Source organism: Nicotiana tabacum, chromosome 12, assembly GCF_000715075.1.
Source record: "Nicotiana tabacum cultivar K326 chromosome 12, ASM71507v2, whole genome shotgun sequence".
Classification (NCBI taxonomy): Eukaryota; Viridiplantae; Streptophyta; class Magnoliopsida; order Solanales; family Solanaceae; genus Nicotiana; species Nicotiana tabacum.
The window spans coordinates 78,159,457-78,187,261 of NC_134091.1; positions in this window are offsets into that span (position 1 = coordinate 78,159,457).

Consider the following 27,805-nt stretch of genomic DNA (forward strand, 5'->3'; position numbering starts at 1 on the left):
GATTACAACTTATCTATATTAATGTCATGAATTTAAAGACGGCCTTAATCCGTCGACAAAGAGCATACGCAAGAACTTATCCCCTTGAATCTCTTATAAGGGTGACGTGACTTACGAAATCATGCCAAAATAAGGTAGGAAGACCTTACATACCTCAACCATAGTTGTTCTTCACGATACCACAAGAGACTCACCAATACGCTGGTCTACAAGATGAAAATATAGCTTTTATAAATATTAAGAACATATCGATAGCCGACGAGCGGCAAGCTTGCTTATACAAAATCGGATAGCACCTCCCCTACTTCTCTCTACTTTCCTCAAGCATTTAACAACATCAACAACACAAGAAAAACATTAACCACATCATATCCAAACTATTTCACCTATTTCAGCCACAACATATCACAAACATGGCTTCAAAATAGTCCACTACAACACAACACTTTAAATACGATTTTTCGACCTTTATCTTGAAATTCTTGCTCCAACATACCTACTCATCAAATTCTTGCTCAATCTTGAAGATTCAAGGAAGCTACTCACAAGGTCATCAACTAGCCAGGTAAGACTTTGTCCTAAGATTTCATGCAAGCTTTATAATGGGTTTAGGAATGATTTTATAATGATAGGGATATGGGATGGTGATCGGAAGTCATAATCCCTCAAACTCGAACATGGGTGTGTGTGAGGGCTAGGAAGTGTGCTTCTTGAAGCTTGGAGTAGATAGTTGGGCATGCATGTGCCAATAAAGGTTGAGAGGTATTGGATTTCTTGTTATTGAAATTAGTTGTGGGGAGAGGGAATTCCATTATAAAACCTTGTGGTCGGTTTTGCACTTAGAGTTTGATGAAATGCCAATAATGGCTAAGTCTATGAACGACTCCCTAATAATTATTCATATTGGTTATGTTTCTATAGATTGAAGTTTCTAAGAGTATTGGAACATTGTAGTAATCCTAAGGAAAGCTCAATCAAGGTATGTTGGCTAAACTCCTTCCATAGAATCAGATTCCATGAATTTATTGAGAACTCCAAGTATGGTTTGTCCAAGTTCTATTCCTATTGCTCCGGATTATTTCTAATGATTGATTCACTACAAAGGCTTATGATTTTAAATTCATGTTTCAAATTGCAAATCACTATGCTCTTCCTCATACTTATTTCTAATGTGTTTTGAACTCTTACATACTTATGAGTTAAAGCTATGACTTTCCCAATGTTTCAAATGTCTTTGAATGTTTTATGATGATACATGGCAAGTAAAGGAATGAAAGTATGAAATATGAAATGCAGTCATCATGCCAATAATGGTTCTGTTTTGCACTTAGAGTTTGATGAAATTAGTTGTGGGGAGAGGGAATTCCATTATAAAACCTTGTGGTCGGTTTTGCACTTAGAGTTTGATGAAATGCCAATAATGGCTAAGTCTATGAACGACTCCCTAATAATTATTCATATTGGTTATGTTTCTATAGATTGAAGTTTCTAAGAGTATTGGAACATTGTAGTAATCCTAAGGAAAGCTCAATCAAGGTATGTTGGCTAAACTCCTTCCATAGAATCAGATTCCATGAATTTATTGAGAACTCCAAGTATGGTTTGTCCAAGTTCTATTCCTATTGCTCCGGATTATTTCTAATGATTGATTCACTGCAAAGGCTTATGATTTTAAATTCATGTTTCAAATTGCAAATCACTATGCTCTTCCTCATACTTATTTCTAATGTGTTTTGAACTCTTACATACTTATGAGTTGAAGCTATGACTTTTCCAATGTTTCAAATGTCTTTGAATGTTTTATGATGATACATGGCAAGTAAAGGAATGAAAGTATGAAATATGAAATGCAGTCATCATGCCAAGAATGATTATTTACCGGTATGGCCAAGAGTGCCAATGAAATTAAAAGATTTTATGAAAGGCTATGATATATATAATTCTTTCATACAATAAATATTTTAGGAGTATCGTTAGGTCACTGAGGTAGGGTGGATTGTGAAGGTCTAAGCCCAAAATTACACGTGCCGGTGCAGGAGATGATTGAGAGATAAATTCTCATTATGATATGTTGAGATTATTCCCCTTGATTGGGATGAATGTAAAACTAGCAAGGACCATGTCGACCCATACGACATTGTGGTGAGACGGCTTAGACGATCAGGCAGAGATCAAACACCATGCCGTGCACATGGTGGTATCGTGTTTCTATGTCAGCCCTCATATATTGAGGTGAGACAACTTAACTAATCGGGAAGAGATCTGACTCCATGCCACATGCATGGTGGTGTATCGGTACTAAGGATCTTCCAACCTAAAATATTAATGCTTACTTGAAAGTTTGCTTTGTTTTGACTTGGCATTTAAATATTATTGATTTACTTTCTGCTTTTATGTTTCTTTCCTTTATGTTGGCACTCCATTCCATGAGAGGGTATTTAGCTTCAAATACTAGTACTATTCCATATGTACTAATGTCCCTTTTACTGGGGACACTGAATCTTTAATGGATGCAGGTGGTTCCTCAGCAGGCGGCACTGATCATTATTAGTAGCACACCCTTTTTCCAGCTGATTTGGTGAGCCCTACTCCATTTTGGGGCCTTGTGTCATTTTACTTCTTGTACATTGTATTTTGAGGTATATCCGGGGTCTTGTCGCTGGCACTTCTATATTGTACTCATGTTCACTTATAGGCTCCGTAGGCGTATTGTGGGTTGTGTTTTGATTTGGAAGACAAACTAATGATGTTGTGGTTGTCGGACATATTTCCACTTTTAAAACTATGAACTTGTAATTTTTTGATAATTATCAATGAAGCTGTTGTAAGTAATGAAATATGATATTGAACTCTTTCCTCCTCTCACTATCTATCTCTTGTAATTTATTCTCAAATTATTCATGGGCAAGGTTGGATGGTAGGCACTAAGTATGCTTGCTTGACTGGGGTAACTCGGTTGAGCGTCGGTCCCGCTCCCCAAGGTAGGGGCGTGATAGTCTTACCTTAGATTCACGAAATCAGCCCCTTATACCTTGCTTCAACTTGAAGTAACTTCAGTCTCACCACAACAAGGGAAGAACAAGTTTTCTCTTACACTGGTATATCTCTAAGGGAAAAAACACTTTGATTTCTTGTAGAACTTTACATGAATTGTAGGAGAAGGTCTTGGGAGATTTATAGGAGTTTAGGGTTCATTTTTGGGCGAAAAATGGGGTGGGGAAAGGGGCTGCATCGCTTTAATAGAGAGGTGGGACTTTCCACCGCCTATGTGGGTCCCAATGGAGTTGTCTGTGCAGTCTTGCGAAAATATGAATGTCTCTCTACTCCGATGTCGTATCAACAAACGGTTTAATATGTTGGAAATTAGACTCGTAGACCTTTAATTTGGTGGGTGGATGACCCCATAAATCCAAGTCTATTGAGAGAAAAGCTCAGTGATATTAGACCCAAATTTTAATAAACTTGTAAACGTAGCTTCCGATAACTTTTCCGACTTTTATTCTACAACTTGCTTGACTTCAAAACTTAACATATGACTAGTATATAATTCAAATACCTCATAACATGACCTTCTTATCATATTAAAAACTCCTAGTCTTACACCAAAAGTACGGGTTATAACATTTCAATTTGCCGACTTTGACGAACTTGTTTTCTTCACTTCGTTTAGCCTCCAATATTATGACACTTACTTATCACTTGCTTAAACATCATAAAATACTTGTACCCTTAAAGATAACCTTATTGTCTTAGTTTACATCAATTAACTTACGACGCACTTGACGTATGAAAATACGGGGTGTAACATTAGCTCACTCACGACACAAATGACATAAAGGTGCAAAGTGTAACGTACTAGGCTTGAGCTTAAGTGCTTGTAACCTCAAAAGTAATTTTTTCTCGTACTTACGTCGACTAACTTACGACGAACATGACGTACAAAGGTACAATGTGTAACATCCTCCGTCCCTTAGAAACATTCGTCCTCGAATGCTAGACTCTATATGTCTAGCTTCCTCGCGACTATCATCCTTATCCAAAGCCTTATATTACGAATGATACTAACTTGTAGTTACGGCTTCTATCCCGCTGCTCATTATCTTTTGGTTTAAGCCTAGTTAACACGTTCTAATCCCGCTTACTATTTACAAACCTCTTGGCCCCTCGCCATTATCTTATGCTAGAAGTCATTGTTGACACTCAATTTTGATCCTCTGTATTTAAAATTAACTTATGCAGGCTTCCAAGTCATTAAATAGTAAAATATACATTTTTTCATATTTCTAACTTTAATGCAATTTATTGATAATTATTTCTATTTTTATAAAATGCAGGAATTTATATTATTTTATTACAATTAGTTAAACCATTTTTGTGCATTATTCTAAATTTCAAAGCAATTTATTGATAATTGTCCTATTTTTCAAAAATTTGGATTTTCTATCAATTTATTATCTTTTAGAAAATAAAAATAAATAAAACAATAATTACTATAATATTATTGTAGTAGTCGAAATTTTCAAATAAATACTACAAGATTCTCTAATTAAATAATCATTTTTTAATTTAGAGCACAGTCTAGTAATTATGTGGACGCCGCTAGAATTTATCTCAAAATACGGATCAAGTCCAGTCAAACTTAATTTCTCATTGACATCCGATGTGACAACACACGTGATGTGACAATACAAGTGATGGTGACATGACAAGTGTCACGACCCAAAATCTCAACCTGTTATGACGGCGCCTAACACATTTACTAGGCAAACCGACAATCACATAAAAACTAAGCATTTGAATTAAAACATGATTTAATAAGCTCAACAGCGAAAAATCTCAGAAATATCTGATGAAAAGAACTGTAACTCTACTACAACCATCCAAAAGCCTGGTGTCAATGAGTACATGAGCTACTAAGTATCAACATAGTCTGAAACTCTAGTACAACTGTCTGAGAAATAGAACAGTACTGAATAAAATGAAAAGAAGAGAGTCATGGTCTGCGGGCGTCATAGCAGCTACCTCAAGGTCTCCGAACAGGTACAAGCACCACTCTAGCAATCACCACGTCCAGATTGTTACACCCCATATTTTCGTACGTAAAAATACGCCATAAATAAATTGATAAAAGTTCGGAAATGAGATGTTACATCCCGCATTTTCATACGTTAAAGTTTCGTCGTAAGTTAATCGACGTAAGTTCGGGATTAAGATTATTTTGAGATTGTAAGTATTATGCTATTTCAAACAAGTGATAAGTAAATTCGTGAAGGTAAGAGGGTAAGCAAATCGAAGAAAATGAATTTCGTCAAAGTTTGATATTTTGGAATAAAATATGGCCCGAGCTAAAATACCCGATATTTATGGACTAATACCATACAAGGTACCACATGGCCATGATAGTGAGGTGTATAAAATATATTAAAAGTGAGTAATATTTTAAGTAAATTGAGATAATTCTTAATTATATGGGTAATTGATTAATTATTGGTTAGTGGGAGATTACCATGTAATTAAGGAATTAAGGGGATAATTGTTGGATAAGCTTAATGAAACCCCTATGCTCAACGTGGCAGCCCAAGAATCAAGCGAAGAAATGACTCTTAAGTCATGTAAAAAGGTGGCACATATTAAGAAGAATTTGGTGACTAAGTCATCCAAAGTGGGGGCCACAAACCATGATTTTAAAAGACCTTCCCATATCATTAAGATTAAGATCTTATGTTTCCTTGCTAACGGATGAAAGCCACTGTGAGAATGATTATGAAATCATATAATTCCATTCTTGAATTAATATTAACATGATGTCCATGGAGGTAGCAGCAACCCAATTTGGAATTATGTAATAGCAAAACGTGACAGAACTTCAGCAAAGATGTTGATTGGAAGTGGCAACGTAATTGCTTCAAATGTTCCATACAAAGACTACTTAATACTATAGCAACGTGGGATTTGTGATTCTAAGGGAGAACGGTGCAATCTTTCTCAAGAATATCATACGGATTGTTCCCTATTTCGATCTCATCGTTACGTGTTTCGTCACAAAAAATATGTGTTAGAGAAATTATCAAGAGAATCGGTCCAGGTATGTTAAGGCTAAGCCCTTCCTTTATTTTGGCATGATCTCGTAATTACATGAGTTTGATAACGAGGCATAAAGAGAAATTCATATTCCGGAATTTATATACATTATCCTAGTCTCATAAATTATAGTATTCTCCTTATCGGGACTTCATATTTAATTGAGTATTATCTTCTTCCAGTCAAGGGAGCAGAGAGCCTATATATACAGTATTACAGTATTTTCATTACCATCGAGCTATAATCGATGGGCAGGCCCCTATTGGGCAACCTCTGATCAGATGGTAAGTTATATACTGAGCCTGCTATGGCCGAACGCCTATGAGCGAGCCCAGTTGGCCGAGATACAGAGCCTAGTATGGCCGAGCGTCTATGAGCGAGCCTACTACGTCAGAGCAGTTATATATATACCGAGCCTTATAGGGCAGGGCAACTATTTTACTTACTATATTGGGAGAGTTGAGTCAGTATCAGTATGTGAGTATATCTTCAGATTATCTTTGGCTCCCAGTTAATTTTAGTTATTATATTATCAGTTCAGTTTCAGCTTTCAGTATATTGCCTTATATACTCGGTATATTATTTATACTGACATCCCTTTTGCCTGGGGACGCTGCGTTTCATGCCCACAGGTCTCGATAGACAAGTCGAGAGTCCTCCAAGTAGGCGATCAGCTCAGCGGAAGATGTTGGTGCACTCCATTTGCTCTAGAGTTGCTTGTTTGGTCAGCATGATTTAGATGTGTATTGTTTGGTATGGCGGGGCTCTGTCCCTACCTTTATGACAATTATGTATGCTTAGAGGCTTGTAGAGAGATGTCATGTATATGAAAAATTGTATGGCCTTGTCGGCCTATGTTCAGTGTACGAGTGATCGTTTTGGTCTTATAGGCCAGTATGTCATATGTATAAGTTTATTCCCTCATGCTTTACTCCGGTTCATTTACCTATGATGGAATGATACGAAAGATACCTTATTTTGGTACTCGATTGAGTAAGGTACCGGGTGCCCGTCGCGGCCCATCGGTTTGGGTCGTGATAAAAAGTGGTATAAGAGTAGTTCTGTCCTAGGGAGTCTACGACGGGCACCCGATACCTTTCTCAAAAGTGGTATCAAAGCATCTCTTTCCTAGGGAGTCTACAAGTCGTGTCTAGTAGAGTCTTGTTTATGGGTGTGTTATGCACCACACTTATAAGCAGGAGGCTACATGGCATTTAAGACTGTCACTCTTTCTTCTTACTCTAGATCGTGTGGTAGAGCTCAGTTATAGGAACTCAATTTCCTAAACTCTATCTTATTCATAATACGACGATGCCTACATCTAGAAAGACGGTTGGTAAGAGATTGCATGTGGTTGTGAAAGAGTTGAGTTAGAGGAAATCGATTTTGCATGATGCTTATGATGGATAAATGTAAGGTCTTCAGCAGATCATGGGTGTACTAAGATGTGTAAGCCTTTTGATAAGGAGCCTTAAGGCAGGAATATCTATCCACCTCTATGGTGAAAGGCAATGAAAGATTCAGAAGATAGATACAAGTTTCAACAAGTAAAAGAAGCAAGAGGAAGAAGGGTACGAGGCGCCCAGCTAATGAAGATTATTAGTACTTACAATTCAGGCAGAGGAATATAAGCCTTTTGAGTTACCTTCAACAATAACAAAGGTATGTATAATTGGCCACACCCATCTCATTTATGCCCTATGGGGGCTAACAAAATTAGTATAAGAGAAGGCAGGATGCCAGGATCTAGCTGGGGTTAGGGTAACCCAAAATGGTGGATGGATTGTTAGCGTTAGCTGACATTTCCGAAGGATATTGCAAATGTGCTATTAGATCTCCTTGTAAGGCATCCAGAGGGTACACTCTAAAATAGTACAGCTAGATATGAATACTACAAAGATAGGCACTGGAAGCCTTGAAAGGGATAAATATTACCTTAGTGTGGCTCCCGTCCCTAGTAAAGAAAGAATGTTAGGCAACCCGAAGAGCCAGTAGATGGAGCAAGGGGAGCTAAAAGCAAAAGAATGTCCTGTTGAAAATTTCAAAATAAAGTGATAGACAGAAATGTTAGCGGGAAATAAGAAAAGAGTTAATGAAGCATTATGAGTAAGATATGATACATGGATGACAATGGTAGATCAAAAGATGACAGTATTATAGAGTCTATAGTCAAGTGAAGGAAAGACGAGAAGTGACAGGCCTTGAGACAACAAAAGAGTATAGGCCATGAAGTCATATCCTCATTTCGAGAAATAAGTTCATGGCTCTAACATGATTACCAGAAGGAAAAGTTAGACCCAGAGTAATAGAAATTAGTATGGGCTGGTGAGCAAGATAAACTAAACATGAATTAGGGAATGAGTGATTTGATAATGGTCGACATCATGAGAATTTCAGATTTCATTCTGGCGATAATGAAATAGACAACGGAAGAAGATTCATGAGAAATTCAGAGAATGGCCATTCAGGAAGGCGCTTCCCTAAAAGTAAGAAATGTGAGCAAAGTTAAGCTTAAGGGATTGTATGTGCTAGTTATACTAAGTGTCACCCTCGCGAGTAAAGGAAATTTGTTATCCTTGGTAGAGAAGGATTACCGCGAGGCAATCAAGGGTCATCGATGATGTGAAAAGACGCCAAAGATGAAAAGGTAAAACATCTATAGGTAGATCCTCGTGGCTCCAACTCTTAGTACTCCCCTAAAGGGGGGAATATGGGTGATGTGGCATTAAGTCGGAATTAAGTGGTTCTAGTAACTATGGAATGGTGAAGGAAGAATGCAAAAAAAAAAAAAAATGAAAATGAGAAAAGGGATGAGATTGCACTCATTCAAATCCTATAGATATGCTATGATTCTAGAACATTATGCAAGCACGACGTCAAGGAGAGGAAGTAAGGGTTCCTACCCGAGATGTTATTGATAGATAAGGAACCGGTGCGAGATGTAAGTTAAGACAAAGGAAATAACCCAAGGAAGATTACGCGGAACATTGATATGAGAATGGGCCAACGAGTAGTTAGTAGTTGATTCAGGAAGAGCCTAGTTGTGGCTAAACAAGAGGACACAGACAAATCAACAGATTGTGCAAGACGAACATAGTGAACCCTAACATGGGGAATTCAGTCTCGTAGATATGACATCGTGATCCTTGAGATATATTCAGATAGGAGTTGGGGTAGTTAAAGGTAAATAAAAGAGAATGCCACTGGGAAGCAGTCAAAATATTAGTTCAGAAGCAACCCTACAAGCACAAGGGCGTGGAAATAGGTAATTATGGATAATTATAGACGGGCAAGAACATCAAAAATTCCGTCAAGGATACGATGTGATAAGCTTGTAACTTTACAAGAGCCAGAAGGTCTCCTTAAATACTACAACAAAAGACTAGCTGAGGAAATAAGGAAGAAGGCTTCAACCTAAGCACAGTGACCAAAAGAGAAAAGGGTCTTGTAACAACAGTCTCACAACAACATTGTATGAACTCCATAAGGAAGTGGCACTTAGCATGGCTAATGAGTAGGAAATGAAACCAAAAGTAATATTCGAGACCATATGAATTGCACAAAATTCCGACATGCATGGGAACTAAGATAAGCTAAGTATGCACGCAACAAGGGGGCAGAAAGACCAAGAAAAGTAATTGCTTACGTTTAAAGAAAGCTGAGATGGAACGAAAGGAATTATTATATCAATGATCCAGAGTTAGTTACGTTATGAACGCACTCAAGATTTCGGAGTATTATCCATGCAACATATATGTTCACAATCATACAAGCCGTAGAAGACTCTGGTATAAGTGAAAAGAAGGAATTGAGCCCAGGTCATAGACAAAGGATTGGATTGTTAGAAGATTGTGTCATGGATATTCCATAGCGCCCACGAAAGACTAAAGTAATAACTCATACCATGAGCCGCAGATCAGAAGATAGCTTATGCCTACATAAAGGCTGATCAGAAGGAGGAGGAAACTAAAGAGTTACATCAACAAAGTAAATCAGGAGTCTGATTATTGGACCCAGGAAATTATAGAAATCATGATTGAGGACATTGCAGAATCACTCTTAATATCAGAGGTACAAGAGAGATAGTACAATAGCCATATTCTATAACGGCTCTACGATAAATCCAGTCAGAAGAGTACCAGCCTTATAAGAAGTCAGCATGAAGCTCTCACCGGATTGTGTATGCACCAAAGGTGCAAGTATTATAATAGAGCTTGAAGTTGTGGATGTGAATTATACATGTGTTAAAGCGAGGTCATGAAAGATATAGAAGACGTGATGCGGGATTTTAAGGTAAGTAGGGTAAAGGTGAACAACGTACAAGATACTCAAATGCAGAAGGTTGTGAATAATCCATACTACAAATAGAAGGTTAGAAGCGCTGGGATTCATTATCCAGGAATGGTAGCGGCGTCGTCAGTGGCATATCTTTCGACCTATGGTTTCTAAGTATCGAGAAGCCTAATTAAGAGAGTAAAGAAGAGTTAGAGACGATGTGATGTCTCTCTTGATGTTCCAGAATAACATAAGGAAATCTATGGTGCAAGCAAGTTGAAGGAAGGTTGCGAGTAGTATAAATGGATATGTGTAGATCGAAAGCTAAAGTATGATAGAGCAACAAGATTTTAGGAAGACAGGAGTAAGGACAAGAAAGGGCGAGTGAGAAGGTAACGAGAAACGGATGAGTCTTCGAGATTAAGCCCATGAAAACAAGAGAGCTGGTGGCTTCTTTAAGTTATAGAAAGCTCAGTATAGCCTGAATGAACTCAAAGGAATCTAAGACTAGTAGCATTTAGAAGAGATGAAATGCTGGCATGGTAGTAGAATGAAGGTGTAATTGTGTTAGATGAAGGATGACATTTAGTCCTTCAATTGAGTAATGATTTGAAGAGGATTTCATGGATTGTATGGAATTAAAATACCCACGTAAGGTGAATCACATTGGGATGCTATAAAATATGATTATTAAAGTATAGTATTGCCCCCAGGTGGATCAGGAAAATCACTTCAAATGATCCTCAATGCAACGTGAGCCCTAGTGATTACGTAAGAGGTTTCAAGTTATCAGTGGTAAAGTGTAGATCAATATTGAGGTGAATCAACAATGGATGGATAAGGGTTACAAAATATGAGATAAGAGTAGGCTGTCATTCTTAAGATGAACAGTAATAAGGAAGCATTAAATGACTTAGATTTATACATATATGATAAGCAACGAGAGTAACCTAGAGTTTGGTAGCAGACCCCAGGAACGATAAATCGAAGTAAGAGTTACGGTATAGTATGACCTACCTAGATGCAGTAAAGTCATACGGATGAATAACCAGGTCTATGAAACAAGATATTGCAATATTCGTAAGTTCAACAAAGTACCGAGCAAAGAACTCCAGTATACCTATAGATGCCAGAGGGCTATCTTTCCAAGCTCTGTGTATGTTTACAAAGTAAGGCCTAGGGATTGGCTAAAATCTGGAGAAAAAAGTAGAGAAGAGTCGCATAGGCGCACTTATAAAGTCAGAGTCATACATGCTGCATGATAAAAGGTAGCAACAGGTACAAGATTGGAAGGATTCCGACCACGAGTCGTGGTGTGAGAAAGAGGCCTAAAGGGGGGAATGCCCTAACCTTTGGGATTTATTCACAGAACAATTGCCTAGATGGCAAGAGGGGTACTAAAGTAATCGTAAGAGCTATGAGTTATAAGAATGATAAGTGCATCAGTCAACATTCGAGGACGAATGTTCCAAAGGGGGAATGATGTTACACCCCATGTTTTCGTACGTAAAAATACGCCATAAATAAATTGATGAAAGCTCGGAAATGAGATGTTACATCCCGTATTTTCATATATTAAAGTTTCGTCGTAAGTTAATCGATGTAAGTTCGGGAATAAGATTATTTTGAGATTGTAAGCATTATGCTATTTCAAACAAGTGATAATTAAATTCGTGAAGGTAAGAGGGTAAACAAATCGAAAAAAATAAATTTCGTCAAAGTTTGACATTTTGAGATAAAATACGGCCCGAGCTAAAATACCCAGTATTTATGGACTAATACCATACAAGGTACCACATGACCATGATAGTGAGGTAAAGTGTGTTAAAAGTGAGTAGTATTTTAAGTAAATTGAGATAATTCTTAATTATATGGGTAATTGGTTAATTATTAGTTAGTGGGAGATTATCATATAATCAAGGAATTAAGGGGATAATTGTTGGATAAGCTTAATGAAACCCCTATGCTCAACGTGGCAGCCCAAGAATCAAGCCAAGAAATTACTCTTAAGTCATGTAAAAAGGTGGCACATATTAAGAAGAATTTGGTGACTAAGTCATCCAAAGTGGGGGCCACAAACCATGATCTTAAAAGACCTTCCCATATCATTAAGATTAAGATCTTATGTTTCCTTGCTAACGGATGAAAGCCACTGTGAGAATGATTATGAAATCATATAATTCCATTCTTGAATTAGTATTAACATGATGTCCATGGAGGTAGCAGCAACCCAATTTGGAATTATGTAATAGCAAAACGTGACAGAACTTCAGCAAAGATGTTGATTGGCAATGGCAACGTAATTGCTTCAAATGTTCCATATAAAGACTACTTGATACTATAGCAACATGGGATTTGCGACTCTAAGGGAATACGGTGCAATCTTTCTCAAGAATATAGTACGGATTGTTCCCTATTTCGATCTCGTCGTTACATGTTTCGTCACAAAAAATGTGTGTTAGAGAAATTATCAAGAGAGTCGGTCCAGGTATGTTAAGGCTAAGCCCTTCCTTTATTTTGGCATGATCTCGTAATTACATGAGTTTGATAACGAGGCATAAAGAAAAATTTATATTTCGGAATTTATATACATTATCCTAGTCTCATAAATTACAGTATTCTCTTTATCGGGACTTCATATTTAATTAAGTATTATCTTCTTCCAGTCAAGAGAGCAGAGAGCCTATATATACAGTATTATAGTATTTTCATTACCATCGAGCTATAATCGATGGGCAGGCCCCTATTGGGCAACCTCTGATCAGATGGTAAGTTATATACCGGGCCTGCTGTGGCCGAGCGCCTATGAGCGAGCCCAGTTGGCTGAGATACAGAGCCTAGTATGGCCGAGCGCCTATGAGCGAGCCTACTACGGCAGGGCAGTTATATATATACCGAGCCTTATAGGGCCGGACAACTATTTTACTTACTATATTGAGAGAGTTGAGTCAGTATCAGCAGTTGAGTATATCTTCAGATTATCTTTGGCTCCCCGTTAATTTCAGTTATTATATTATTAGTTCAGTTTCAGCTTTCAGTATATTGCCTTACATACTCGGTACATTATTTATACTGACGTCCCTTTTTCCTGGGGACACTGCGTTTCATGCCCGCAGGTCTCGATAGACAGGTCGAGAGTCTTCCAAGTAGGCGATCAGCTCAGCGGAAGATGTTGGTGCACTTCATTTGCTCCGGAGTTTCTTGTTTGGTCAGCATGATTTAGATGTGTATTGTTTGGTATGTCGGGTCTGTGTCCCTACCTTTATGACAATTATGTATTCTTAGAGGCTTGTAGACAGATGTCATGTATGTGAAAGATTGTATGGCCTTGTCGGCCTATGTTCAGTGTACGAGTGATCATTTTGGTCTTATAGGCCAGTATGTCATATGTATAAGTTTATTCCCTCATGCTTTACTCCGGTTCATTTACCTATGATGGAATGATACAAAAGATACGTTATTTTGGTACTCGGTTGAGTCAGGTACCAGGTACCCATCGCGGCCCATCGGTTTGGGTCATGACATAGATGTACCTGAATCTGCACACGAAGTGCAGAGTGTAGCATGTGTACAACCAACCCAATGTACTCAATAAGTAACAGGACTAACCTTGGGCTGAAAGCAGTGATGAGCTTAGAAGGATACAGTCAGAAACCTATGTAATGACAGTATTTGTAACATAATGATAATGACAATAAATAATTCAAAGAAATTTCCATAATCAGCTCGTTCAGGATACAGAAATGTAGACATGCTTTCAAGTTCAACAACTAAAGTCCAACACTGATAGAATATGCCAAGTACAGCTAGCATAAGGAATGTTACATCTCTATGCCTACATGTCAAATATGCATGTCAAATGTAATGTATCACAATGATATTTCAAGGTACCCACACTCTCAGAGTACTCAATCTGTCTATCTCAAATTCCCACTCATCACACACAATCACTCAATACTGTATAGGTGCGTGGCATCAATGCCCCTCACCAAAGCACATGTGTATAAATCACTATGCATGCCCCCACTGCTGGTATGCCAGACTCCGGAGGGGCGGATCCTGCCCAAGCGCTAATATAAGGCCTGGTGTGACATGCAGCCCGATCCACAATGATAGATAAGCCCATAGGGCCTGGTGCGACGTGCAACCCAATCCACAATAATACTCACAATCCAGCTCTCAAGCCCACCTCAGTCATCAATCTCTCAAGTCTCAAGGGCTCATAATCTCGTACCACTCAGCCCAAACAATAACAACATGTAAAGTAACAATGAATGATAACAGAGACTGAGATATTATATGCAAATAAAGAATCATGACTGAGTACATAGTTGCAAATAAAGCAGATAATTCAAAACAGTACAATTAGTCTTATTAGATCTCAACCAAATAAGCACATAGCCTAAGCATGATTTCTAACATGAATCACAGTCCGATAACTCTAACAGGTAAGGATCTCATGGATAGAACAAGGCTAGATAACTACATAGTACAACAGAATCACTCGAGTCATAATTACCACGGTGCACGGCCACACGCCCATCACCTAGCATGTGTGTCACCCCAACACCAACCATATAATACATATTCCAAGGATTCATACTCTCAGTACCAAGTTTAGAAGTGTTACTTACCTCAAAGTGTGTAACTCAATGCTCCAACAAACCCTTGCCTCGCGAATCGGCCTCTGAACTACTCGAGTCTAGTCACAAACAACTTAATATAATCAATACAATCTATAGGAATCGATTCCATACGATAAAGCTAAGATCTTTAACCAAATTCAAAAAGTCAACTCAAAAAAGTCAACCCCAGGCCCATACCTCAGAACCCGACAAAATTTACAAAATTCAAACACTCATTCAATAACGAGTCCAACCATACCAAAATCATCCAATTCCAACCATAAATCGACACTCAAATCTCCAAATCTTATAATAAGCAATGAATGGGGGAACGATGCTACAATACTCAAAACGACCGGCCGGGTCGTTACATTCTCCCCCTCTTAAACAAACGTTCTTCCTTGAACGAGTCTAGAATCATACCTGGAGTATCAAATAGATGTGGGTAGCTGCTCCGCATCTCCCACTCGGTCTCCAAAGTTGCCTTCTTGACTGGATTTCCTCTCTACTGGAGCTATATTCTTTGATCTCAACTTTCGAACCTGCCGATCCAAAATGGCCACCGGCTCCACATCATAAGTCAAATCCCCTTCTAACTGAACCGTGCTGAAATCCAAAATATGTGATGGATCACTGTAATACTTTCGAAGCATGAAAACATGAAATACTGGGTGAACACCCGTTAGACTAGGTGGCAATGCAAGCTTGTAGGCCACCTCTCCAATTTTCTCAAGCACCTCAAAAGGGCCAATATACCGAGGGCTCAACTTGCGCTTCTTCCCGAACCTCATCACACCCTTTATGGGCGATACTCTGAGCAATACCTTCTCTCCCACCATATATGTAACATCACAAACTTTCAAATCGGCATAACTCTTCTGTCTAGACTGTACCGTGCGAAGCCGATCCTGAATCAACTTGACCTTTTCCAAGGCATCCTGAACTAGATCTGTGCCCAACAACCTAGCCTCCCTCGGCTCAAACCACCCTACTGGAGATCGACACTGCCTCCCATATAAGGCCTCATAAGGAGCCATCTGAATACTCGATTGGTAGCTGTTGTTGTAAGCAAACTTAGCAAGCGGTAGAAACTGATCCCAAGAACCCCCGAAATATATAACACAAGCGCGTAGCATATCCTTCAAAATCTGTATGGTTTGCTTGGACTATCCGTCCGTCTGGGGGTAGAATATTGTGCTTAACTCAATCCGTGTGCCCAACTCTCGCTGCACTGCTCTCTAAAACTACAATGTGAACTGCGTGCCCCAGTCAGAAATAATAGACACCGGCACACCGTGAAGACGAACAATCTCGAGGATATAGATCTCAGCTAGCCGCTCCGAAGAATAGGTAGTCACAATCGGAATGAAATATGCGAACTTAGTCAACCGGTCCACAATCACCTAAATAATATCGAATTTCTTCAAAGCCGTGGGAGCCCAACGGCGAAGTCCATAGTAACCCACTCCCATTTCCACTCAGGAATCTCAAGTCTCTAAAGCAAACCACCCGAAATCTGATGCCTGTACTTCACCTGCTGACCGTTTAAGCACCGAGCCACATACTTCACTATATATTTCTTCATTCTCCTCTACCAATAGTGTTGTCTCAAGTCCTGATACATCTTTGCCGCACCCAGATGAATTAAATACTGCAAACTATGGGCCTTTGCAAGAATCAACTCACGTAACCCATCCACATTGGGCATACAAATCTGACCCTGCATCCGCAATACCCCATCATCTCCAACAGAAACCTCCTTGGCATCACCGTGCTGTACCGTGTCCTTAAGGACAAGCAAATGGGGGTCGTCATACTGACACTCTCTGATGCACTCATATAAAGACAACCGAGAAACCACGCAAGCTAGAACCCGACTAGGCTCCGAAATATCTAACCTCACGAATTGATTGGCCAAGGCCTGAACCTCTGATGCTATCGGTCTCTCACCAACTGGAATATATGCAAGGTTGCCCATACTCAGCGCCTTTCTACTCAAGGCATCGGCCACCACATTGGCCTTCCCGGAATGATAAAAAATGGTGATATCATAGTCTTTTAACAGCTCTAACAATCTCTGCTGCCTCTAATTTAGATCCTCTTTCTTAAACAAGTGTTTTAGACTCCGTTGATCTATAAATACCTCACAAGACACGCCGTAGAGATAATGCCTCCAAATCTTCAATGCATGAATAATGGTTGCCAACTCTAAATCATGAACGAGGTAGTTCTTCTCATGGGGATTCAACTGGCATGAAGCATAAGCAATCAACCTACCCTCCTACATAAAGACACACCCAATACCAATCTGAGAAGTATCATAATATACCGTATATGGACCAGATGCTGAAGGAAAAACCAGAATTGGAGATGTGGTCAAGGCAGTCTTGAGCTTCTGAAAGCTCTCCTCACATTCATCAGACCACCTAAATGAGGCACCCTTCTGGGTCAATCTGGTGAAAGGTGCAGCAATGGATGAGAAACCCTCTACAAAATGGCGACAATATCCGGCCAAGCCAAGAAAACTCCGAATCTCAATAGATGAAGATGGTCTGGGCCAACTCTAAACTGTCTTAATCTTCTTCGGAATTACCTTGATCCCCTTACTGGACACCACATGCCCCAAGAACGCCATAGAATCAAGTCAGAACTCACACTTGGAGAATTTAGCATAAAGCTTCTTCTCCCTCAACATCTGTAGTACAATCCTCAAATGCTACTCATGCTCCTCCTAGCTGTGCGAGTACACTAGTATATCATCAATGAATACTATGACAAAAGAATCAAGATATGGCTGGAATACACTTTTCATCAGGTGCATAAATGTTGTTGGGGCATTGGTCAACCCAAAAGACATCACAAGGAACTGACCATAGCGGGTCCTGAATGCCGTCTTCAGGATATCAGAATCCCGAATCTTTAACTAGTGCTACCCCAACCTCAAATCAATCTTAGAGAACACTCTCGCACCTTGAGACTGGTCAAATAAGTCATCAATGAGCGGTAAAGGGTACTTGTCTTAATTGTAACTTTGTTCAACTGCCTATAATCAATGCACATCCGCATAGAACCGCCCTTCTTCTTCACAAATAGAACTGGTACTGTGATGACCCGATAGGTCAACTCATATTTTGAAACCTAATTCTCTGATCCGAAGCCTTAAAAATCATATTTTAGCCTTTCTCGATTTACGTGCACAGTCCGAGTGTTCTTCCGGAAGGCTTATATGTTAAAAACTAAAAAATAAGAATTTTTGCCTTAAAAATTAATTTGAGTTGACTGTAGTCAATGTTTTGAGTAAACAGACCCGGATCCGTATTTTGACGGTCTCGGTAGGACCGTATCATAATTTGGGACCTGTGCGTATGCCCGGAATCGAATTCCGAGGTCCCTAGCTCGAGATATGGAATTTTGATAAAAAATTAAAAGTTTGAAAGTTTAATGATTTTTAGAATTGACTGATGTTTGGTCTTATTGATACCGGATCCGTATTTTAGTTTCAGAACCCGGTACAGGTCCAATATTATATTTATGACTTGTCTATGAAATTTGATGAGAAACAGAGTTAGTTTGACGTGATTCGGATGTTCGGTTATGAAAATAGAAGTTTTAAAGTTTTCTTAAAAATTTCATTTGATTTGGTGTCCGATTCGCAGTTCTAGGCATTATTTGGTGTTTTGTTCGCGCGAGCGAATTCGTATGAGGTTTTTGGACTTGTGAGCATAATTGGTTTGGAGCCCCGAGGGCTCGGGTGAGTTTCGGATTGGCTACGGAAGCTTTTTGCACTTAGAAATCTGGGTTTTTTGTGCTTCAGCTGATATCTGGTGTGTTCTTCTTCGCGTTCGCGAAGGTACTCTCGCGAACGCAAAGAGTAAACTGGGGCAGGGTGATTTTCTTAATCGCGAACGCGGTAGCTGGATTACGAACGCGAAGCAATGGGGTTCTTACCCTTCGCGAACGCGACCAGCTTCTCGCAAACGCGAAGCTTTAGGGACCTGGGGGAGTGGTCAATCATTCTTCTACGCGAACGTGAGCATGGGCTCACGAACGCGAAGGCCATGGGGGAGCAGCCTTTGCGAATGCCAAGGAGGACTCGCTAACACGAAAGCCACTCGGGCTGCTGCTCATCGTCAACGCGGCAGGCCCTTCGCGAACGCGAAGAAGGCCTGACCCCCAGACTTTAAAATAGAACCAAAACGGGATTTTACCCATTTTTCATAAACTCTCCATTAGAGCTCGGCCTAGGTGCGATTTTGAAGAGAAAACTCAATATCAATTCATAGGTTTGTACTCTTTAACTCATTTTCTTCCATTTCTAACATCACCCATTAAATTCCTAGCCCTAATCTTTGTTCTTTCATGGTAGAAAACTAGGGATTTAGGAAGAATTGGGGTTTTTTTGCAAATTGGGGATTTAGACCTCAATTTGGGGTCGAATTCCGAAACTAATTATATAATCGGGTTCGGGGGTGAATGGGTAAATGGATTTTGGTCCGAACCTCGGGTTTTGACAAAGCGGGTCCGGGGTCGATTTTTGGCTTTTGGGGGGAAAGTTTGGAGAATCTAAATTTATGCATTGTAATTGATTTCTTTAGCAATATTTGATATTATTGAGTCGTTTGTGGATAGATACGAGTGGTTTGGAGGTGAATTCTAGAGGAAAAGCGGTAATTGAGCATTGAGTGGCCTTTGGAGCGAGGTAAGTATCATGGTTAACCTTGACTTGAGGGAATATGACTTGTTTGTCTATTTGCTATATGTTTAAATGTTGGGGAACAACGTATATGTGGGGTAACAAGTACTTATGCGTTGTAGTCGGGTTAAAGCATGCGGTGGGGCTTGGTTTCTTGCAATTATAGCTTCCTTTGTTCATGTTATCCGTGTTTAGACTAGTATTGCTAAATTGATCGTTCCTATCATGTTTACGGATTTTCTGGTGATAATTGAGTATTGATTCCGGAGTTGAGGTTGATATTGTGGAACCAAATGTTGAAGTAAGGCTTGTCTTTGTTATTCTATCTCCCTGTTGTTATTTGTTTATTGCATTATGGTAAAAGAGATTGTTAATGCACGAAGGATGATGTCGTGCCATATTGTGAGTGTTAATGCATGAAGGGAGATGTCGTGCCACATTGTGAGTGTTAATGCACGAAGGGTAATGTCGTGCCATGTTATGAGAGTTAATGCACGAAGGGTGATGCCGTGCCGTTTCTATTGATTTTATGGTGAGGTTGAGAGTAAAAGCACGAAGGGTGATGCCATGCATTTTTTCTTTACTGTGTTTACTTGTTCTTATTGGTTCATAGTATATTGGCTGTTCAAGTTACCATTCTGCTGTAGTTCTCTATCTCGTATTCCCCTCAGCATGTTCCCCCTCCCAATAGTACATGTTTAGCTGTTATTTGTACATATACTGTTAAATTGTACATATTTGTTATTTAGGTATTTTGTCATAGCCTCGTCACTACTTCGCCGAGGTTAGGCTCGACACTTACCAGTACATGGGGTCGATTGTACTGATACTGCACTCTGCACTTCCTGTGCAGATTTTGGTATTGGTCCCAGCTGATCGAGAGGCGTAGCAGCTCGGATTGGTTCATCGGAGACTCAAGGTAGATCTGTTAGCGTTCGCAGACCTTGAAGTCCCCGTCTATCTTTTCAGTTTTTTTTACTGTTTCTTTCGTTCAAACAGTTGTATTTCTTTCAGACTTTTATTTGTAGTAAATCCTAGAAGTTCGTGAATTATGACTCCAGATCCGGGTAGTAGTGTATATATTGAGGCTGTTATAAATTTCCGCACTCATTTTAACTCGTTACAGCTTAGTTGCTGTTATTTACTGAAATGTATAAGAATTGGCTTGATGATTCTCTAACGTTGGCTTGCCTAGCAAGTGAAATGTTAGGCGCCATCACGGTCCCGACGGTGGGAATTCCGGGTCGTGACAGGTACACCCCAAGGCGACATACTAGGCCTAATGAATCCCTTATCAAGTAGCTCTTGAAGCTGTTCTTTCAATTCCTTCAACTCTGTCGGTGCCATACGATACAGAGGAATAGAGATGAGCTGAGTGCCCGTCACCAAGTCAATACAAAATCAATGTCCCTGTCGGGTGGCATGCCCGACAGGTCAGCAGGAAACACATCCGAAAAGTCTCTCACTACCGGAACAGACTCAATAGTAGGAGTATCAGCACCAACATCCCTCACGAAGGCCAAATATGCCAAACATCCCTTCCCAACCATCAGTTGGGCCTTCAAATATGAAATTACTCTATTGGGAACATAGTCCAAAGAACCTCTCCACTCAATCCTAGGCAATCCCGGCATCGCCAACGTCACGGTCTTAGCATGACAATCTAGAATAGCATGACATGGTGACAACCAATCCAAGCCTAGAAGCACGTCAAAATCAACCATACTAAGCAGTAAAAGATCAACTCTCATCTCCAATCCCCTAATAATCACCACACACGACCGATACACATGGTCTACAACAATAGAATCACCCACCGATGTAGATACATGAACATGCATAACTAAGGAATCACATGGCATATCCAAATAATGAGTAAAGTTCGATGATACATATGAATAAGTGGAACCACGGTCAAATAATATGGAAGCATATTTGTGGCATACTGAAACAATACCTGTGATCACTGTGTCTAAACCAATAGCCTCTGGCCTGGCGGGAAAAGCATAGCATCAAGCCTGAGCACCACCTGATCGACCTCCCCCTCTAGGGCAATCTCGAGCTACCTGAGTCCCACCCCGAGCTGGCTGAGCGGGTGGTGAAGTAATTGGTGTGGAAGTCATAGTATGACCTCTCTGCTGAACTGGACCTCCCATAAGGTGGGGATAATACCTCCTCACATGCCCCACCTCTCCACACTCAAAGCAACCTCGATCCGACAATGGAGGCGGGGACTGAATCGGACCACGAGAACCAGAATAACCACTAGACAAACCTGGTACAGACGATCTCTGAAATGATGGAGCATGGGATGAACTCTAAGTTAGGAGAGCACTGAATTGATAACTGACCCGGACGAGCACTGTATGAACGATGGCTAGTTGATGGCCCAATCGATTCGAATCGGTCAGTCGAACAAACAAAGACTATAGTTCGCGATCAAGTCGCACCATGATGAACCGGATGAGCCATCTGAGTGGGCCTATAAGGATGACCCATATTGTGGTGGGACTGTCCTCCAGATGAGGCACTGCTGAAACCACCTGAACTATGAGGCCTCTTGGCCTTCCTTTCCCCATGCTCCAAACTGTGAACCAACTCTAGGCGTCTAGCAATATCCACCACCTCGTCAAAACTCAGACCCGTCGCAATCTCCCGAGTCATGATGAATCGTAGTCCATAGTTGAGGCCATCAATGAACCTATTAATCCTCTCCCTTTCAGTGGGAACCAACCATACCGTGTGACGAGCCAACTCTGAGAATCTCATCTCATATTGAGTCATTGACATCCCCTTACGGCGTAGCTACTCAAACTGCTTACACAACTTCTCTCGGCGAGTCTGTGGAACAAACTTTTCTAAGAAGAGAACTGAGAACTCATGCCACATAAGTGGTGCAGTGCCGGCTAGCCTACTCAACTCATAGGCTTCCCACCATCTGTAGGTTGTCCCTGTTAGCTGAAAAGTAGTAAATAAAACTCCACTGGTCTCCAAAATCCCCGATGTGCGAAGGATCTGCTGACACCTGTCTACAAAATCTTGAGCATCCTCTAACTTGGCCCTACTGAGCTTTGGAGGCTTAAGCCTCCAAACTGCTCTAGTCTTTTCTGCTCCTCATCACTCATAGGTGGGCCAACCTGCACCCGAGCAGCTACAATGGGCTGTGCTGGTAGTTCCCCTGGTATCTGGTGTCCCTGAGCTACCTTACGGGGGACAGGAGTTTGAGCACCTTCCCTGGCCTGAGAAGTGGCTAGTATAGCCGGAACCGATACAACCTAAGCCATGCTCTTGCATATAGTCAATATCTGGCCAAAAGCCCCCTGAAGGCGTGGAATCACAATGTGCACAGCTAGTGCCTGAGCTAGTCCAACTGGCTCAACAACATCTGGTATCTGCCTCTCAACTGGAGCAAATGGTGGCTCCACAGGTGGTGCTTTAGCTGCAGTACAAGCCCACCTCGGCCTTGTAATACCCCAAAAAATTTCGAAGTACTTAAGTGTAAAGCCCGGTAAAGTTTGCAAAGGAAATAATGTTTCATGGTGCCGGAATAGGCTTACGTGTTTGAGGATTGTAGAGGGCTCGGACTTTTTGGGTTGAACAATGCACCGGAAAGTAAAGGAAAATTTTCGACGAAAAAGTGCATTTATGTGGTCCATTATGCGACCGCAAAACCACTCTGCGGACCGCATAATGGCCGCATAGTGAGGCAGTTGATTGGGTTAGTTGGAAGCAACTATGCAGTCGACTATGCGACTGCATAACTATTATGCGACCACATAACAGTTATGCGGACTGCATAGTGATCGCATACACAGGCAGTTCTTTTGGCTATTTTGTAACCAAATATGCGACCGATATGCGGTCCGCATATCGGTTATGCGATCGCATACCTTGTTCCGGAGCTCCATTTTTGGTTTTTTAAAACCCGATCCTATTTCGTTAAATACACTCTTTGGGCCATTTTTGAGACATAATCTGATATTTTAGAGTGAGAGAGAGTGCCCTAGAGTGAGAAGGTGTTCTTCCATAATTTTTCTTCAATTCTTGCTCAAGTTTTGGAAGATTAAGAAGGGAAGCTTACTAGGTCTTCATCCTAGAGGTAAGATTCTACACCCTAAACCCTAATTTTGAAATTTTCTGAAAATGGGTAACTAGCAAGATAAATTTCTGGGCATGAGAGTTGTTTATTTTACATGCATGTGTTATCAAAGGATCTAGAAAGATTGTTGAACTAAAAATGGTAAAGATTGGGTTGTAGGATGATGAAGTCCTTCATAAAAAAGACATTGAAACCTTATGCACACCTAGTGTTTGATAAAATACTCAAGTGAGCTAGAACTATGATCATCTTCCTAATTTTGATTCAATTTGTTATATTTCTAAAATAGATTGAAGTTGCTAAGAATTCCGGAATGTTTTAGAGTGTAAGGAAGCTCAAGTGAAGTATGTTGGCTAAACTCTTCTCTTAGAATTGAATCCCACGATATTCATGTAAATTATGTAGGTCCCGAGTGATTCATTATGAAATTGGCTATTCCGAGTAAGATTGGGTTGAAAGATATATGTTCAACAAGCATCCCAAATGCTCTATTCATGTTATGTTACCAATTGAGGATGTGTTAAAATATGGGCTGTGCATTAATAATGTTTTGACTTTAAGTCAAGTTCAAATGAAGGCTATTATGCCAAATTTTGTGAAATATCTCTATGTGCATTAGACTCTAAATTGCTCACATGTGTACTACACACTTTGATTTGAATTATGTTTATTGTTGATGATGAGGATGATATTTGAAATTGATAATGTGAGCATGAAATATTGAATATGGCCAACGTGCCAAGAATGATCTTATAATTATGGCCACTAGTGCCAATGAAATGAAAAGATGTAAAAGTATTATGAAATGCGATGATTGATATAAAAAGGTTGATGTCTCAAATAAGACGGCCTAGCCGATCGGGTCATGATTGGACACCATGCCGCACACATGGTGGTGATTGTGCTGGAAATTGTAATTGAAATGGTAATTGTGGTTGATGTCCCTAATGGATAGCCTTGCCGATCGGGTTGTGATCGGACTCCGTATTAAAGACGGTGGTATTAATATTGAGAGAAATTGTGGTTGATGTCCCTAATGAGATGGCCTAGTTGATCGGGTCATGATCGGACTCCGTGCTGAGAGTACGGTGGTACTGGTTTTGTGAATAATGGTATTATGGACAATGGTATATCGATACTAAAACAATCTCCCAATGTGAGATATGGAAATTAACTTGAACATTGTCTTGATCCTAAATTGAGGTTTTATGTTGATTAAGTCTTTCATTGATATTATGATAATCTTATTTGTATTATTTGTCATTATATTGAGAGGGTGTTTAGTTATACATACTAGTACTATTCGACGGTACTAACATCCCTTTTGTCGGGGGCGCTGCATCTTTAAATGGATGCAGGTGGTTCCACAACAGGAGATATTGATTAGTGATAGCAGTGCACCTTCTTCCCAGCTAACTTGGTAAGCCCCACTTCATTCCGGAGTCATAAATCTTTTGTACTTTGTGTATTCTGTTTGAGGTATAGCCGTGACCTTGTTGTCGGCATTATCATTGTACTCTTCTTTATCTATAGAGGCTCCGTAGACATAGTATGGGTTGTGTATTGGTGCTGGGGAAAGACAAACTATGTTATGTTATGAATGTATTACTTGTCCATTTGAGACTTTAAAAATGATGAAATAATTATAAATGAATTGGTATTGTAGACATGAACACATTTTCGTGTAATTAATGATAATATGTATTATCTCTATTCATGGATGAGTTTGGGTAGAATAAAATCTAACAGGCTTGCTCGGTCGGGTTCACTCGATTGAGCGCCGGTCGCACTCCTCGGTTTTGGGGTGTGATAGGCCTCTACCTCGACCCCGGCCACTAGCGACCCAAGGTGGTGGTACTGGTGGCCATCCGCCTGACACGGTCACATGTGTCCTCACCATCTGTGAGAAAATAGAATAATAAAAGTTCTATTTCCGGAATCAACAAATCCGTACGACAAGAGTACAAGAAAGTGAAGTTTCCTAATGGTTCGGTAGCCTCTCGAAGATAAGTACAGATGTCTCCATACCGATCCGCAAGGCTCTAATAAGCCTCCTAATGACTCTTGAGACGTAAGTAACCTAGTGCTCTGATACCAACTTGTCACAACCCAAAATCCCAACCTGTCATGATGACACCTAACACATTTACTTGTCTTCTCCTAAAGCTTAATAGGTAAACTAAATAAATTACACTGATACGTGTACATACACAGATAAAATAAAAAATACAATGTATGGTAGCACATAGTCTTAGGGATTCATGGTATTGAGCCCATGATTTTATAATTGGTGGGTTTTAATTTTGACCACATAATCTATTCTTTAAATTGTCTTTTATTTTTGAGAAAATGCATAAAGACCCCATTCAACTTGTCTGGGAAAATCATTTACACACCTAAAATTTACGGGTGTCCTAACACCCCACTATTGTTAATACAATTGTATTTATTTACTCCCTCCTAAGCCCTGGCCAGCCGCGCGTCTTAGACAACGGAATTGAGCGTGTCTTTGCTCTATTTTAATCATTAAAAAAACCCAAAAAAAGAAAAAATTAAATTTTTAACTTCAATATAACCCCCAACCAACGGTAAAATCCATTCTTGCCCAATATTTTACCAAACCCAATTGAAGAACCCTAGTTTCTTCTTCATCTAAATTCTGTCGATATTGCATCAAATTGCCCTTTGAAGTTTTGATCTTTGAAGGCAAAGGTTAATCTTTCTCCTCCTTAAGAACCCTTTTATTATTGTTATGTCTTTCTCCTAAAATCCAATTTCTCTCGGTTAAACATTGTAATGTGGCTGATATTTCTAAATTTTTCATCGGCAAACTATCTGACTTTGGTATTGTCTGTTTGTGTTCTAGTTGTTGCAATGCCTTCAAAAGGCTTGAATTTGACAAGGCTTTGCACGGAAGAGGAAGAAAATGAGTCAAGTGGAAAAATTCGATGCAACCATGGCTATGTGTTGCCTTTGTTAACAACTTAGATCCCTCGGAACCCAGGAAGAAGATATTGGGTCTGTCCATACTATGGGGTAAATAATAGTGAAAATTCTTTCAATAATTGAGTTGTGAAAAATTATCATTGATTAATTTTCTTTTGTTATTCATCTTAGGGTCCACGATCTTGTGATTTTTGGGTTTGGAAGGATTCTGAAATTGATCCTAGGTCCAAATTTGTTATTCCAAAATTGCTTGACAAAATGAGTGAACTTGAGACTGCATTAGAAGGCTTTGAAAATCTTGTCAAGCCGAGGGCAACTTTAAAGGTTGAAAACACCATAGAAGGGGAGAAGATGAAGAAGATTGAGGCTCAATTGGTGAAATTGCAAGTTGATATGGAGAAGATGAAAGAGAAGGAAAAGAAGTGGAAGAGCAAATTGGCTAGGTCCAAAGCTAGGGAAAATGTACTTTGGTTCATTATATTGGGGATGCGTATTATGCTTGTTGCTTGTAGGTATCCAGGAATGTCATTGAAAGAAGATGCAATGAGTTTGCCATTTTAAATCTAATTTTGTCATCTCAATATGTATGTAGTTGTTGCTTGTAGGTATTATTTTGTATGTTTGTAATGGACCTTTCATTTGAATGTAATGAACCTTTCAACGGAATGTAATCAAGTATTGTTTCTAATGAAGTGCTGTTTTTATATTTTGAAGTGTTGTAGGTGTGTTCTTAATATGGACCACAAAAGACTTAATATGGCAGCTGCATAAACTGTATAAAAATACATATTTGGTCTCATTGACCTAAAAGAAACAAACCTAATAAACAGCCACAAAATGAGATAACAAAACATCTATTTGTTCTCATTGTAGCAGCAGCAAAACAGACACCATAAGATAACAAAATGAGAAATGCAATCTATACCTGCCTAAAAATCCTTATCATAATATAGAATTGCGGTCTATAGCTGCCTAAGATTTTATCATAATACAGTCCATTGCAATACAGTCATCCACAAAATAGTATCTTGATCAATTGGGCAGTTTTGCAGTGGTGCTTTCCTGGCTCAACTTAGCAGCCCTAGA